Genomic DNA, 16,085 nt, shown 5'->3' on the forward strand with positions numbered 1-16,085 from the left:
TACACTTGATACACGTCAAAATGGCCTTCCCCCACTGTATTATATAAAAGTAAACAGCAAAGGGCAACAGTGCACATGCACACTGTGTGGTAGACTGACTCAACACTATTCTGATAGATGCTAAAAACAATAACAGTGAAATAATGCATGCCAGATGTATTACATGTAATTATCAATAGTGACATCTGGTTGTAACTGCACTACACTGTGTGCAAAATTATTAGACAAGTTGTATATCTGAGGATTAATTGTATTTTTGAACAAATACAATGATCTCAGTCAATCAAAAATGTTAATAAACCTCAAACCTGAATATTTAAGAAAGGGAAAGTGAGTTTTGGCTTTCTCAGGAGAAAATCTATGTGTGCAAAATTATTAGGCAACTATTGGTGTGCAGAATTATTATGCAACTAAATAAAAAACAAAAATTTTCCCACTCCACTTGTTTATTTTCATTTCCTAGAGTAAGAATAAAAAATAAACAACTCAAAATGTACAAATAAACACTTCATGAAATATTCAGTGACCAATATAGCCACCCTTCTTTTCAATAACTGTCATGAGCCTTCCATCCATGGAGTCTGTTAATTTCTTGATCTGTTGATGATGAACATTTTGTCCAGCAACAACCACAGCCTCCCAAATGTTGTTCAAAGGGGTGTATTGTCTTCCCTCACTGTAAATCTCACATTTAAGAAGGGTCCACAAGTTCTCAATGGGTTTAGGTCAGGTGAAGAAGGGGGCCATGTCATTATTCTGTCATCTTTAAAGCCTTTGCTGGCTAGCCATGCAGTGGAGTACTTGGATGCATGTGATGGAGCATTGTCCTGCATAAAAATCATGGCCTTCTTGAAGGATGTAGATTTTTCTGTACCACTGCTTGAAGAAAGTATCTTCTAAAAACTGGCAGTAGCTTTGGGAGTTGATTTTAAGTCCATCTTTAACCCGAAAAGGTCCAACTAGCTCATCCTTAACAATAGCAGCCCATACCAGTACCCCACCTCCACGTTGCTGGCGTCTGACTAAGTGGAGCTCTGTACCCATTAGTGATCCAGCCACGGGTCCATCCGTCTTGTCCATCAAGAATCACTCTTATCTCATCTGTCTATAAAACCGTTGAAAAATCTGTCTTCAGATATTTCTTGGCCCAGTCTTGACGTTAAACTTATGAGTCTTAAGTGGTGGTCGTGTTTCAGCCTTCCTTACCTGGGCCATGTCTCTGAGCACTGAACACCTTGTACTTCTGGACACTCCAGGTAGGTTGCATTTCTGGAATAAGGCCGCACTGGATGTCAATGGGTTCCTGGTAACTTCATGTTTAATTATTCTCACGTCCCTAGCAGTTATTCTGCGCCTTTTTTTCTCCACATGTTTCTTGCAACCCTTTTGACTATTTGCAACAAAACGTTTGATTATTCGGTGATCACGCCTCAATATCTTTGCTTCTTCAAGAGTGCTGCATCCCTGTGAAAGGCATTTTAATTTTTTTTGCTTTTCAGAGTCTGTTAAATCTCTTTTTTGGCCCATTTTGTCTGAGGTAAAGAAGCTGCCTAATAATTATGCACACCTTGATTGTAGGGTGTTGATCACTTTAGGCCACACCCTCCCTCATTACACAAATACACATCAACTGATGATGCATAAATCCAATTAGCAGTCAGGTTTATATAGGTTGGAGTTGGAAATATGCATAAAAATTATAAGGTAAAAAAATACTCACTTGCCTAATAATTGTGCACACGGTGTACAGTAGAAGAAAACAGTTCAACTGACTCTGAAAATAGCTCCTTTGCAAACCCATCCCCAGTTGAATCCCCGTTTTCAAAACTGAGAACTTGTTTTTGCATATCTTTTCCAATTACCATTTGACTTTTTAGTTGTCAATTTAAATGTCATGTCATGGATTTTACTGGGTTCCAAATAGCATTGACCTTATGGGGGCACATAGTGTGGAGAGTGAAATGGAATTGAATTGGGATGCAAGACCGACTTCTCTAATTAAGACTGCAGTGTATATGAGCCTGCTGAGGGCCTGGAATGGGCTCACCCTTGCATTACACTAACTTCCTGAAGTGCACTCAGCTAAAGATTGGCCCTGTGATGTTCAAAAGTAATTAAACACAATACTGTTTGACTGCAATTACGCCTAATCAATATGGAGTTTTAATTACAGAACGTAATCTGCTAAAACACAAAACAAGCTGCAGATAAACAATACGTTATCGACCAATTACATTTTCTGTCAGCGCATCCATATGTGTTCTGATCAGCGACTACAGAGGATATTACAATGGATTTAACATTGAACACTTGAAGTTAATGTATACCATACACATGGGGTGTTGTTAACAATAGGAGCGGACTACATGAATATCTTCTCAGTTCATTTCCTATATAACATGCAGCAGCCTTCTCCGTGACGCAGTATATAAAACCCTGGTTTAATCAGTATTCTTTCACACTCCCAGCTCACTCCCAGCACTGAAAGCCTCGTATGAAACATTCGAGAGCAAATTTGCCATCTGCTTCCACGACACTCCCAGCCTTCAGAACCGAGGGGATTGCGCGCTTCCTAAAATACAAGGCTCGCAGGGAGACGGGGACCGCTGTCGAAAATGACAGTGCAAGAACCGAACGTTCTCCATCTGTCTGATGCGGTTCTGCTGCGGAACAGAATCCTGCCGTTTCATTAGCATAATAGCAGAGATGTGAGGGGACGTTCGCTGAGCTTCTCCGAAGCTCCTCGCTTGAAAGAGGGAAACAGTGCATCATCTGTAGCAGCAGCGACGGCGGCAGCAGCAGCAGCAGCACCCTCTCTGAAAAGAGCAAGGGAACGGAACATAGACGCATTCAGCCATGCTGGTGGAAGGGGTAGGGGAGGGGGGGTGGGGAGCAGGGCTGACTCATTTCCCACTAAACTTTCAAGAACCTTTTCCAAAAAAGCTATTACTTGTTACAGAGCACGACTTGGAAAAAGTGCTTTATAATCAATTTGAACTTGACTCGAGGTCATTCTGTCGATGAAAGCTCCTCGGAGGTTGGGGCTTGGCTCTCCGTGGTTGGCCCAATCCAGAGCTCCCCCCGAAAGCAGGCACAGAATATTGAGAGGATGTGGAGAAAAAAAAATCCCTTGAGCTTGAGGACTTAGACGAGTCAGTTCACACTTCTATAGAATGATCATATCATGTTTGCAAGGAAATCTAACAAAAGGGAGTGTGTGTGTGTGTGTGTGTGTGTGTGTGTGTGTGTGTGTGGGGGGAGTATTCTAGGTCAAACTTGACATGGGTCTGCTGGTGTGAAGATAGTGGGGGTGGGGGGAAGAGACTGTGCCAGTGGCTATAATGTTTGCTCGATCTGTTTGGGAGGATTTCAGCAGGCCCAGGAGCAATCAGCATGCTCTGACAGGATAATGCCACTTACTCTGGGAGGTCTGAGGCCAGGACCTAGAAAATGGAGAGAGAGGAGAACTGGGACAGGGCTGCGTACATGAGGCTAACAGCGCCACACACTCTGCAACCCACCAACCAGGTGTGTGGTGTGTGGTGTGCCATGGTGTGTGATAACTAGTGCAGAGGCTGTAGGGGGGAATTAAACACCCTGGACACTGATCTTATCACAAGTGGCCGGGGGGGGGGGGGGGGTATAGTGTTGGCAGATCTGGATATGGGAGAGCAAAATTCCCTTTTTGGATCAGCATTTCTTCCTACGAAGTTTCTTTTTTCTGCAGCAAAACAGGGAAGAACATTTAGTGAGTGTCTGTTTAACCTGCTGTTCTCAGGGATGATGGCTGTTATAGTTTCTGACTGAGCACTACTCAGACAGCGCAATCAAAAGACAAATTAGAGATCACATGCTGCACATTGGCCTTTGGGATGTAATTCAGCAATGTCTCTCTCTCTCTCTCCCTCTCTCTCGCCCTTTCACAACACTCACAATCCTCTCTCTCTGTGTTTGTCTCTCTCTGCTCTCTCTGTGTTCTCTTGGGAGTTCCGTTCAAGTTACTGGTGGTATAGTACATTTTCTTCTCTGTTTGTCCTTGTTGCCAACAGTTGTTGCCCCCCCCCGCCCCAACAGACACACACACTACACAGCATCCCCCCTTCCATCCCAGACAGACGTTCATGTTGGTGAGGACGCCAAGGCTGTCAGGCCCTGTTGGCTTCCCCTGAAAGCCTAATGAGACACTCACTCACACACACAGACACACACACGCACACATACACACACATCGAGGCTCCACTCTCCTGTGCCCGCCATCAGGGAACACACACACACACACACACACACACACACACTCACTCACTCACTCACAAGGAGCGAACAGAGGAGAGGAAAGAAGAGGAAACGTGAGAGACAGGGTCACAAAAAGAAAGAGAGAGGGAGAGCGTCTGAATGAGGAAAAAAAACATAGCATGTACAACGAGATCCCTGGGAAAAAACACACGAGAGCAGTCGCTCTCTCCCAAGTCTCCTCTTCTCCGTCTACACCAGTTTTCCCTTTGGTGAAGTGTGAGCCAGGTTAAAACATGACGTAAGGAGGAAAGAAAAGTCTTTGAGTCTCAAGCTGCTAGCAACACTCAGCTGCAGCCGTAGCCTTCACTTGTTCAGCAGTAGTACTCATGGCAACATCCTCCATTAAAATAAATACGGAAATAACCTGCACAAGAGAGAGTGACAGAGAGAGAGAGAGAAGGGGAAGGAGAAGAGAAAGATGGAGGGATGTTATAGAGAGAGTGAACGTGAAAGGAAGGAATCAGTGAAAGTCATTCAACTCACCATTCAAAAAAGGCCTTTGTGTGGGATGTTTTGCACATTGAGCTCTGGAGTCTCTCTCCCTCTCTCTCTCTCTCTCTCTCTCTCTCTCTCAGTAACACAGTAGATTTGTGTGAAATAACTTCCCTCTCCAAGGACAGTGGGCTGAGGGCAAAGCACTCTGGGATACAGGATGTCGTCTCATCCTGGTTACAGCTTTTACGACCCAGCCACAAAGCCTTTTGTTATTATGTCATAAACATGTGATTCTGATTCCTCTGATTCCTAACATGAGATGCAGTGTTTTGAAAGGAATATTTGTGTTTGTAAAGAGATCATCAAATACCCCCTGAATGCTACCACTTATGCAATGCTATACACAATATGCAACTATATGCAACTGCTATACACAAGCTATGCACCAAAAGCATATTATGCTGTGGGATGCATATGAGACCTAGCACAGAAAGCCATTCATTCAACTTGTTTTGATTTTTTATTTACAGTAGCCTGAAAAGGAAATAACAGCCTGAGTACGAACTTGAAAATTAATAAGAAGGAAAACTGAAGTTTGTGGGTGTCAGGGTAGCCATTACAGAAATAAAATTGGGTTATTATATTCCTTGAATGACAGATTCTTTGAAAGAGGAATGGTTGTGTTGAGAGGAGAGAAGAGAGGGAGAGAGGGAGAGAGAGAGGAGAGAGGGAGAGAGAGAGGAGAGAGGAGGGCACACCAGGAGAGGCGAGAGAGAGAGAGAGAGACAGAGAGGCTTGCTCAGGTGAAGTTATGTTAGAAGGGAGAGAAGAGAGGGAGAGAGAGAGGAGAGAGGGAGAGAGAGACAGAGAAGCTTGCTCAGGTGAAGTTATGTTAGAAGGGAGAGAAGAGAGGGAGAGAGAGAGGAGAGAGGGAGAGAGAGACAGAGAGGCTTGCTCAGGTGAAGTTATGTTAGAAGGCAGAATTAGGTCAGCTGAGGAACACTGTGAAGCGCCCATGACCGGCTGCACTGCGGTTGCCGGTGACAACGCCTGCGGGCGGAGAACCGCCTCGCCTCAGCGGAGCCCTGAAACGAGCCCCCAGCGCTGACCTGGCCGCTGCGCTGCCCGACTACGCTCGACCAACAGGAAGCGCGCTGCGGCTAACAACGACGGCGGCGAGTCAGTGGGGACCCACTGAACATCACTGAGGATGACCGCGCAGTCATGTCCAAGCCTGAGGTGTCTGGGACCACACTGACCGCACGAGTCATACACACATGCACACAGTGCTGTCTCAAAAACAAACGCCCGCTGCGCTGCGCTCGGCCACGCGCTCCTACCTCTCTGCTGTCCTGCGCTGGGAACCTGCGCTGACCCTGCTCTTCCAGACTGTCCATTTCTCTATCAGGGGCCAACGGCACGTGGAAAACAGATCCCACCACGGTGGCGTAATCTCCTATTTGCCCGTTATAATTACTGCAGATTATTTTCTCCAAAGCTGTTTGGCTGTGCTGTGGAAATTGACTTTACGGTCCACACGTCCAGAACTCACACAGAAGTGCTCTGATGACCACTACACAGAGGCTGATAGGGATGTGCAGCCGTGGGGAGGCACGATTAGCAACTTTATTAAGGATGCTCACAGATTATAACATGCAATCGTAAAAATGGCTCTACAGTAGTAGGGACTGTTTAAACTCCTCAGTCAACTCAGGGTAACTGGGGACATGTGCATGTTTTATTTAAGGACAATTCGGTGCCGATGAAAAGATCCATCAGTGAAAGTTAAAGGGGAGGGAGTGCTATACCTATATTCTCTACATGTAATACCACACTGAGTGTGTATCCATATGTGCTTGTATGCTTGCGTGATTGCATGTGTGTATGTATGTCTGTGAGTGAATTTGTCTTTTCACATACTATATGAGCTAAAATAACCTATTCCTAGAAGCATTTGGACTTTTCAACTCAAGACAGTCATGCATGCAAGCATGTACTACATTGCTGTGTGTGTGTGTGTGTGTGTGCTTTCACATGCGTGTGTGAGAGTGTGTTTGCACATGTTTCTGTGAGCCTGTGTGAGCAACTGGCCCGGAGGCCTGTGTGGTTCGGGTCTGTGATGTTCAGGGGCAGATGGGACAGGGTAGCACGAGCAGATGTGATCAGAACAGGCCAGGACATCACACACACACACACACACACACACACACACACACACACACACACACACACACATAGACACGCACAGGCTTAGGGGTCAGCCATCTCAGTAAAATGCCCTGTGCAAAAGTGAAATGAGATGAAATGAAACAAAATGAAATGGACGCATAAATAAAGATCCTTTCATCACAGGGGAAAAAAAATAATTCACTCAAGAAGCCACATAATAAAAACCCCTCCATGAAATGAGAGAGGAGGGAGAACAGGTGGCTTAGGAAGCAGCCAAAGAGATCTTTATTTACTGCAGCTCAGTGGCACACAGGCTAGCAAACAGAAGCAAATGGACTGGGGGCATATTCAGTATAGTCTCTCTGCCTCTCTCTGTATGACACATTCATAACTGTGCAATAACAACTGAACTGTGACAGTCTGTGGACATGCAAATCAGGTGCAGAAAATCGACATGTGATTCATGTATTGTCGAGTCAGTTCCAAAGGCAAAAGCCACTCTGGTGATTTATTGTGTTCACAAGCAGAAAGCACACAGCTACACCTACAGTATAGCGACAGCATAAATAGCACTGTCATCTTTAATTGTAGCCTTATTTGTGTCCCAACAGACATTGTAAGATTTAGTTATATCATATATAGCCACGATTATATTATTATGACCGCCGCTAGCAAAGTATGGTATGTTGGTCTCAAGGGCACACATCAACCTATCCCATAATCACTCATTTGTAATTTTCACCCCCCGGTAAAAAATAAAAATGAAATATAATTCTGCTTTAATCGCCCCTCTCTTCAGTTAAGAATTTTATGTGTATGATTAACCTGACATTCTCTGGGGGTATGCCAAGTTTTGTAGAATTTCATTCATGGGGGGGTCTAAAAAATTAAGTTATGTGTACATTTAGTGACTGTACACTCATTGGCCTGTAGAAGGTGGTGCACACATACACACGCACACACAGGCACGCACATACTATCGGTATCGGCAATTAGAACGGCCGATACATAATTACAAATTCAGTAGGATTAAAGGAAAACCAAATATTCATCATCATTTGGCAGCATTTCCAGTATTGGCGTTACGTAGTCGTTTGTCCACCAGATGGCACATCGTTGCAGTGAGACGTAATTTTGTTGGAAGTTAATCTAAAGTGGGTTTGAAAGAAAAGGACAACACCGTAGTTTACCGTAGAGAACGTATAATAAGGGTAGAGGTGGAAAGTAACGAAATACATTTACTCATTTTACTGTATTGAGTCGTTTTTTTGTGTATTTTGTATTTTTAAGTAGTTTTTCAAATTAGTACTTTTATTTTTACTTGATTACATTTTGAGTGAAGTATTGTACTTCGCTACATCAGAAATCCCATGCGTTACTGAGTAAAAAAAAAAAAAAAAGTTAAGACTAACGACAGCCGAGAGGAAGGGGGGAAATTGGGCCCGGAACCACTACAATGATCAGCATGTAGCATAGGGCATCAAGCTGGCACCAAGTCTTTCTGAAGGAGATGGAGATGGAAGTGGATCACAAGATAGGTACCTGTGTAACCGAGGAAAATGTATTTTCCGCTCTTTCAATGGGTTGCCTCAGTTCTATTGCGGAGATATTCAAGCAGTTTAACACCATGGGATTTCGTGTCATTACGTGTGTGCTCACCTTTCTTTGGAAATAAGTTTATTTGCATCTGTTTCCCCTCATTTTCATCTCTCTTTTTCCTGTTTTTTTGCCTTTGTTTTTTGGTAACCCGACTTGGTTTTCTTGGAGAAAGACATTGTACCAGCAGCACAACAATTAACTGTCCACTACTAGCGATGCTCAACTATGTAAACAAAATGAGATACCTTATCAATCGTTGTGCAGGCGGACCAAACCATTTTGTGCTTAAGCAAGGGAGAGTGAGAGTGACCTTAGACCTTGTCAAACTCATATTAGGTAGTGGGCCGGATTTGTTAAAATGAAACTTCGTGGGGGGCTGTCATTGTCATGGTCATTATCATTTTTCTGCATGGTTATCAGAGTGTTGTTTGATTATATCACTTATGAGCAAACAAGTACACAATAATGCTGTCACATACTGCTCTTTCTCTCTTGAAATGCCCTACTTCCATGTTAGTTTTTATGCTAATTCCTTGCTGAGGATGGTTTGTAGTGATAGGTTTAATCAATTTGTCATATCATAGAAATAATGCTTATAACACATTGTTGAAGACAACTGGATGTGAATTTCTTTTTTTCTAATTTTCCCTTCCTACCAAAAACATCTGGGGTATGAAACCTGCTGGCGGGCCTGATGTTTGACACCCCTGCCTTATACAGTCTTCACTATTTTTTTGTATACAAAATTTAGTCAGTCAAACTTTACATTTCGTCTGACATTCATTTTGACATTTAATTTGGAAATTAAAATATCCAGGTAAAATAAGATATACTCCAGACTTTTCAAGGGCCTTCTCCTCCATTGGGGCCCTGTAATCAGTCCCACTTTTCCCACAGTCCGAGGCCCTTGGATCTGCTGAACTCCTTTACAAATAGAGTTTCTCTCTGAAACTCAACATGGGCCTGCTTGCCTCATATGCCTGTGAGCAGCTTTTCAGTTGTGCTGGATTACTGTTCACTGCAAAGTGAGCAAGGATGAGCACAACTAATTTTGAAAATCAACTGCTGCTCAAACTTAAAGGAGAACTCCGGCGATTTTTCACATACTGTAGATCTCCGTTTCAGCAGCCAGCAGCTAAGGTAGCCAGGCAGCTGCAGCGCTACAATCTGGGGGGCATGAACATGGGGGCTCACGAACATGCCCCCAGAACGTAACACGGTAGCTGCCTGGCTACTTTAGCTGCTGGCTGCAGCCACTAGAGCTGGGTAAAACCATTTTTTTTTTTTCGCCCCCCCCATAAAAACTAACTAAGTAACTTTTACTTAAAGTACATTTTGAATTAACTACTTATTACTTTTATTTGAGTACATTTTCAGATGGGTAATTTAACTTGTACTTGAGTAATATTTCATCAAAGTATTGGTATTTTTACTTGAGTACAATATTTTAGTACTTTTTCCACCTCTGAATAAGGGTAGGATGATAGGAGGTAGGTAAAATAATGTTACCATTAGCATTGGTTGAGTGATGGAGGCCAATTTGATTATGTATTTGTAGAAAACCATAAATGTGGTTATAGGCTACCAAGCAAATTGATAACAGCACTAATTCTATCTTTCAACTGTCATCCCATTCTCTTATGACCATAACCTAGGCTACTAGCAGGATCTACTGTAAGTGATTTAGCCACAACACGTTCGCTAACGTGATGGTTTTCTAATGGAAAATGTATAGGCTACCTGAAAGATAACCTGTCTATGATGCATCCTAAACACCGGGCTGGGACATTTCTGCTCAAAATCTCAAAAAGCATCTGAGTCAACGTTCATTCCCAAACACCCACTAGGCTACTTCAATCCTCTATTTTCAAAGGAGATTCAAGTAAGGAAGAGCATTGCTCAAAGTAAAGTAACTAGGACTGAAACATAAATTTGTCAAAGTGAACAATTCGTGTCAACTCGCCGCAATGTAGATTTATTAACGCACCCGTGATCCACATCTCCATTTAAACCAAATGTTTTAGAGCGCACGTTGAGAGATGTATCCAGGGCAGGGCTGTACTTACACATATTTATTGCACGTGCTACAAAAATCATTCTTTGCGATGGATGATTTAGTACCAACGTTACACCGGTCCGATACAGTTTTGCCTATGGCTATAGCCTACCGTGAGACTGAGACGCTTTTTGTTTGTTCGAAGTGCGTGTTTAGGGTGTGAGAGGGAAGTCGATGTGCTTTGATTCCAGCTTGGTAGTTGTTGTCTATGCGATTAAAAAGCATGTGTGTGTGAAGTATCCAAACAATGATAACACTTTCTTCATTATGGCTGCTTTAGTCACAGACCTTCAGCTACTGTACAGTGGGTCCCATTTAGAAGTGTCCACTTCATTCGCGCTTTCCGTGATTCACGCAGCTGCGTGAAATGTATTAGCCTACTACTGATATGCAAAACTATTAACTTTTCGCCAAGAGGTGGCAGCTTAAGTCCGTTTACTGTTGGTTCCCAAAGGAGATTTTATTTGGGTCGCCAGCATAGCCTAGTGACAATATATGTTGTGTAATAGGCCTAGCATAAGGCCTACCTTATATAGCTTATAGTTTAACAGTCACGGTTTTGTCATAACTCCCTCTATGCATTTTTGCATTTAGAATAGCTCTGAAACCGGGGGGCGAACGTCGCAGAGTTCGAGCCAGTGCATGGATATCTCAATCGCAAAATTAAACAATATTTCTATCGGGCACCTACCATCGACTAGGCTGGGTAAACCCAGCCTGATCTGCCGGCGATTTCTTTTTCGATTTCTTAAAAGATTGAGCTTGGTCTGGCAAAAGCCACAGTTGCAAAATGCAAGGGAACATGAATCAGCCTATATTTGCACAAACAATAACGGACAGCAGCTCTTCAACTTGGCCCGTTAAAATGTGCACCACTGGTTAAAACAGCATTTTGTTTTAGACTACTGGTGTTTAATTTGTGCATTGCCAATTAAGTTGAATATCATATGAACTAGATGACTAAACTCTTGCATATGTAGAAGAAGAAACATTCACAAAAATCCATGACATGACCTCTCTTCTTGATAGCTGTTGAAAACTGCATGGATCTGACAGGGATTGTTTTGTTTAATAATAATAAATTAATTAATAAATAAATTATGCTGCTACCTTCTGCTTTTCCGAAATGCAATGTAGCCTACAGGTGTACCTTTCATCCGTCCAGTTGCAATGGATGGACTGTGATGAACTGCCCTACTTGTGATTGTTTAGAGATTTTAAAGGTTTTATAACAATACTACAAATTTTTTGGCAAGTGCTACAAATCTATTCACCTTTGCAGCGCCAGTAAGCTACTTTCTGTGCGGCCCGCAAACACACATGCCAAACAAGCATACAGTACACAAAAGTTTCAAGAGTGGGGGGTGGAGTAGAAGATGGAGACAAATTGATTAAGTTAATGTGATTTATTTTCACGGAATGGATGTACAGGACTGAGCGGCGGTCATATTTTGTACCGCTATACGGTACATCTAGTTCTTAGTTTTAATAGTTAGTTAGCTCCTAATTTTATATTCAGTGGTGACATTTTGAACAATAACAATAAACGCTGAAATAACATCCAGAATGTCCATATCTGAACTACTTTGGAACTTTGCATGGGCATCAGAACTGGACATTCAGAAGACGGAAAAATGTTTAGTTCAATTTTCAATGTCCGCAAATGGAATGGAAAATAGACAGAATTAAGAGGAGGAAGTTGTGACACATGGACACGTATACTGTACCTCAGGATATGTGTGTGTGTGTGTGTGTGTGTGTGTATATGTATGTGTGTGTGTGTGTATATATGTGTGTGTGTGTGTGTGTGTGTGTGTGTGTGTGTGTGTGTGTATGTGTGTGTGTGTATATGTGTGTGTGTGTGTGTGTGTATATGTGTGTGTGTGTGTGTGTGTGTGTATATATGTGTGTGTGTGTGTGTATATATGTGTGTGTGTGTGTGTGTGTGTGTGTGTGTGTGTGTGTGTGTATATGTGTGTGTGTGTGTGTGTATATATATATATGTGTGCGTGTGTGTTGGGAGTCCTATTTGGGTTGTGTAGCCGCGGGGCCCTGAGCTGCTGCTGCTAGCAGGACCGCGGGCCTCCAGAGGGTTAGCTTTAATAAGGCTTAAAGCTGGTTGAGCTCCTGACGCATGAGAGAGAGAGAGAGAGAGAGAAAGAGAGACCAGAGCCAGGGGTCAGTGCATGCGTATACGCCAAGCACCCTCTGACACAGAGACGACCCTGCTGACGTGCTGATGGGTGGGGGCCTGGCGCGGTAATCTAACATACCCTGTGGGGAGGGGTAATCTGAGACAGAGTGAGCCCTTCCTCCCTTGCCTGCCTGTCCCTCTCCGCCCTGGTTCCCGCTCGCTGACCAGCTGGGTGGCCTGGCCGCCGCAGGTCTCATCGGCCTGATGGATGGACTGACTGGCTTCCTGGCTGCGAGGGAGCAGTGGGGATTTTCTGGGGCTGCGCTGGATTGGATGAGCACATTTGCCCAGCCCTCTGCCCCACTCAGCATGAGAAGAGCACTGACCTACAATCTCAAACTGTGTGCCAGTTTAGTTTGGACAGAGGTAGCCTACGTTAGCCCTGTTTACAATAGCTATTAGCTTGACATGCTAATGTTCTAAAGAAGAACAGAGGGTTCCCAATATACAATAAAGAACAGATACTTTTTTGACAGATTTAGGAATGCATATTATTTTTAACTGCATCTTTCCAGACTGATCAAAACATGGACAGGACAGTCCAGATAATAACCCAAAAACATCTGGGCTTTCGCCATGTACAAACACATAATAACCATACCAGCAATAGCAGTTTTTAAACATTTGCACATTGCGTAAACATATCACAAAATTGCACATCTGATACGAGCTAAAAAAAAACCTTCAGGCATTAATCTACACTGACAACAGGTCTGAGCTATGTTCTGAATAAATAAAGACACTCTGTGAGGGAGCCAGAGTGCTTTGGCTGTGGCACAGGTGCTGTAAGCAAAAGCACTGGACAGCACCTGCTGATGGACAGGCCAGTGGAGCATGTGGGACTGAAGCAGAAGCGTGATGAACTGTCAGTGTGTGGACACAGAGGTCAGGAAACATGCCACTCAGCTCTTGTGAAGTTACTGAAACCCTGTGTGAAGTATTTGTGTGTGTGTGTATAAAGTATATATACTCTTTTGATCCCGTGAGGGAAATTTGGTCTCTGCATTTATCCCAATTAGTGAAACACAATCGGCACAGGGAGCAGTGAGGGGTTAGGTGCCTTGCTTAGGTGCTTGCCTACTGGTCGGGGTTCTAACCGGTAACCCTCCGGTTACAAGTCCGAAGCGGCCACGGCTGCCTGTGTGTGTGTGTCTGTCTGGTTGTGTGTGAGAGTTTGTGTGCTTGTGGTTTTGGGGCATAGAATGGAATTGAACAACCAGCTGCTGGCATGAAAAGCTAAAAAGTTCTCCTCCACGGGATACCTTGAAGACTTGGCCTTCACCGACAAGATCAATCAATAGCTATTCTCTCTTTAACAGAAAGTGGAAATAGCCGAGCGAAACTAGTCTTGGTCAGTTCCAGGAATAAAACAGTGTAGCGTGTATGTGATAAGGTTGTCTAACAAGACGAATAGGACTATGGGCTGTGCGCTCTGTGTGTGCAGACTGCACCTCATCTACTCAAATCTCTCATATGTTTCCTACAAAATACATCCTTGCTGTTTACCCAGCATGGATCTAATTATGATTGGAGAGTCATTCAAATGAATCATGCCAAATTGAGATGTAAATTGAGATGCATGTAAAACCATCAGCCACGAGAAGTCTGACCAACGGACGCTGGAAAATGTGATTTCCTTTACATTTCTTTTTTTTAAATAGCGTGGATGGTGAATGTACATGTAGGCGCAATTACTATTTTAATTGAGGTCGGGCTCGTTAATTATCACCAAATGAGATTAGTTGCGGGAAGCAGCGAGGGTGTGAGAGGTGACAGGAGCGCTGGGGAGGAACACAGGGAACGCGCGGAAGATGCAGGCAGGTCGAGGCATGAAGAGGGAAAAATCAGCATTAGAATTCCTTCCTTCAGTAGCTGTTTACAGCTTTTTATGCCCCCAACGTTGTCTTCAAGGCAGCGCTGCCTGGAAGGCACTAGGGTCAGACATGGGTTAAGGTTAGGTTTAGGATCAGGTGCCTTTAAGTCAGCGGTGGCAGCGCTGCCTGGAAGGCACTAGGGTCAGGCATGGGTTAAGGTTAGGTTTGGGGTTAGATTTAGGATCAGGTGCCTTTAAGGCAGCGGTGGCAGCGCTGCCTGGAAGATGACGTTGGGGGCATAAAACACCACCGAGCGAATAACACTAGGTATTTATCATTCATATTTTCATCTACCTTTCCAGATGCACTCTTTCCCTCTCTCTTTCCCTGTTCCTCCACTCTGCTCTCACTCTTTCGTCATCCTCCCATCCTCTCCCTCCTCCGTGCTGACAGGTTTTCTGAGCCTGCTCCTTGTAATCATCAGCGGGGGTTGGCGTGTGAGTGGTGAGCGAGCGAAAGAGCGAACCCCGGGTCTGCAGTGTCCTCTGAGCAGCTGCTCCTGACGGGCACGTCTCCCAGCAGCCTCCTCTGCCTCTCCTCACGGCTGCTAATTTGAAGGCGGCACGGTGACACAGAGGCCTCAGCAGCCAGAGACCATCACCATGCAATGCACTCACTACTATATGCACATGTGAAGTCTGGCAGACAGCAAGTTAAATAAATATATAATAATACAAAATATATATAATAAGAAATAAATAGCTTGTGCTCCTGAATGTTTTAAAGCAAGATGGCTGACCCGCAATTTGAAGAGGAGCCTGATATACTGTAGGACTGCATGAGTCCATGAGTGTTGCAACCCACTACTCAATAGCAGTATTCTCAATAGGAACCATTAGGAGGAGAACCACCTGGCTCATTGACCAAAAAGGAGCACATGAGCACCACAGTTGAACGTTCCCTCAAATCACAAGATTGGAGGCTCACAGAAAAACCCCCCAAAACAAAATAAAACAAAACAAAACAAACTGCCACCGGTATCAACTCGGCACCCAAATGACCAGATTATTTTTGTCTGCGACTCGGCCGGGTTAATCCCTGCCGGAGCCGGGTCGAGAGGAGAAACCGAGACGCCAGCGTAAAAAACACACACAGACAGAAAAGCCGTCCATTAGACCCCCGCCACACCACACCAGATGGCCAAGAGGGCAAACACACTGAACATCACAGAGCTGCTCACAGCTCCATAGTGCTGAGAGAGAGAGAGAAAGAGAGAGAGAGAGAGAGAGAGAGAGGGGTAGAGAGAGAGAGTGAGAGTGAGAGAGAGAGAGAGTGAGAGAGAGTGAGAGAGGGAGAGAGAGAGAAAGAGAGAGAGAGGGGTAGAGAGAGTGAGAGAGCGAGAAAGAGAGAGTGAGAGAGTGAGAGAGGGAGAGAGAGAGTATGAGAGAGAGGGGTAGAGAGAGAGAGAGTGAGAGAGAGAAAGAAAGAAAGAGAGAGTGAGAGAGAGAGAGAGAGTGAGAGAGAG

General features: G+C 44.1%; 1 protein-coding gene and 1 long non-coding RNA gene across 2 annotated transcripts in view; one reads left to right on the plus strand and one right to left on the minus strand.

Annotated features, from left to right (window-relative positions):
• Positions 1-16,085, minus strand: part of dlgap4b (discs, large (Drosophila) homolog-associated protein 4b) — a 142,533-nt gene that overhangs the window by 80,054 nt on the left and 46,394 nt on the right.
• Positions 4,040-9,735, plus strand: LOC121707299. Its single transcript, XR_006031288.1, has 3 exons — positions 4,040-4,051; positions 7,988-7,989; positions 9,433-9,735. It is a non-coding gene; the product is annotated as an uncharacterized LOC121707299 (long non-coding RNA).

Source organism: Alosa sapidissima, chromosome 4 (genome assembly GCF_018492685.1).
Source record: "Alosa sapidissima isolate fAloSap1 chromosome 4, fAloSap1.pri, whole genome shotgun sequence".
Classification (NCBI taxonomy): Eukaryota; Metazoa; Chordata; class Actinopteri; order Clupeiformes; family Clupeidae; genus Alosa; species Alosa sapidissima.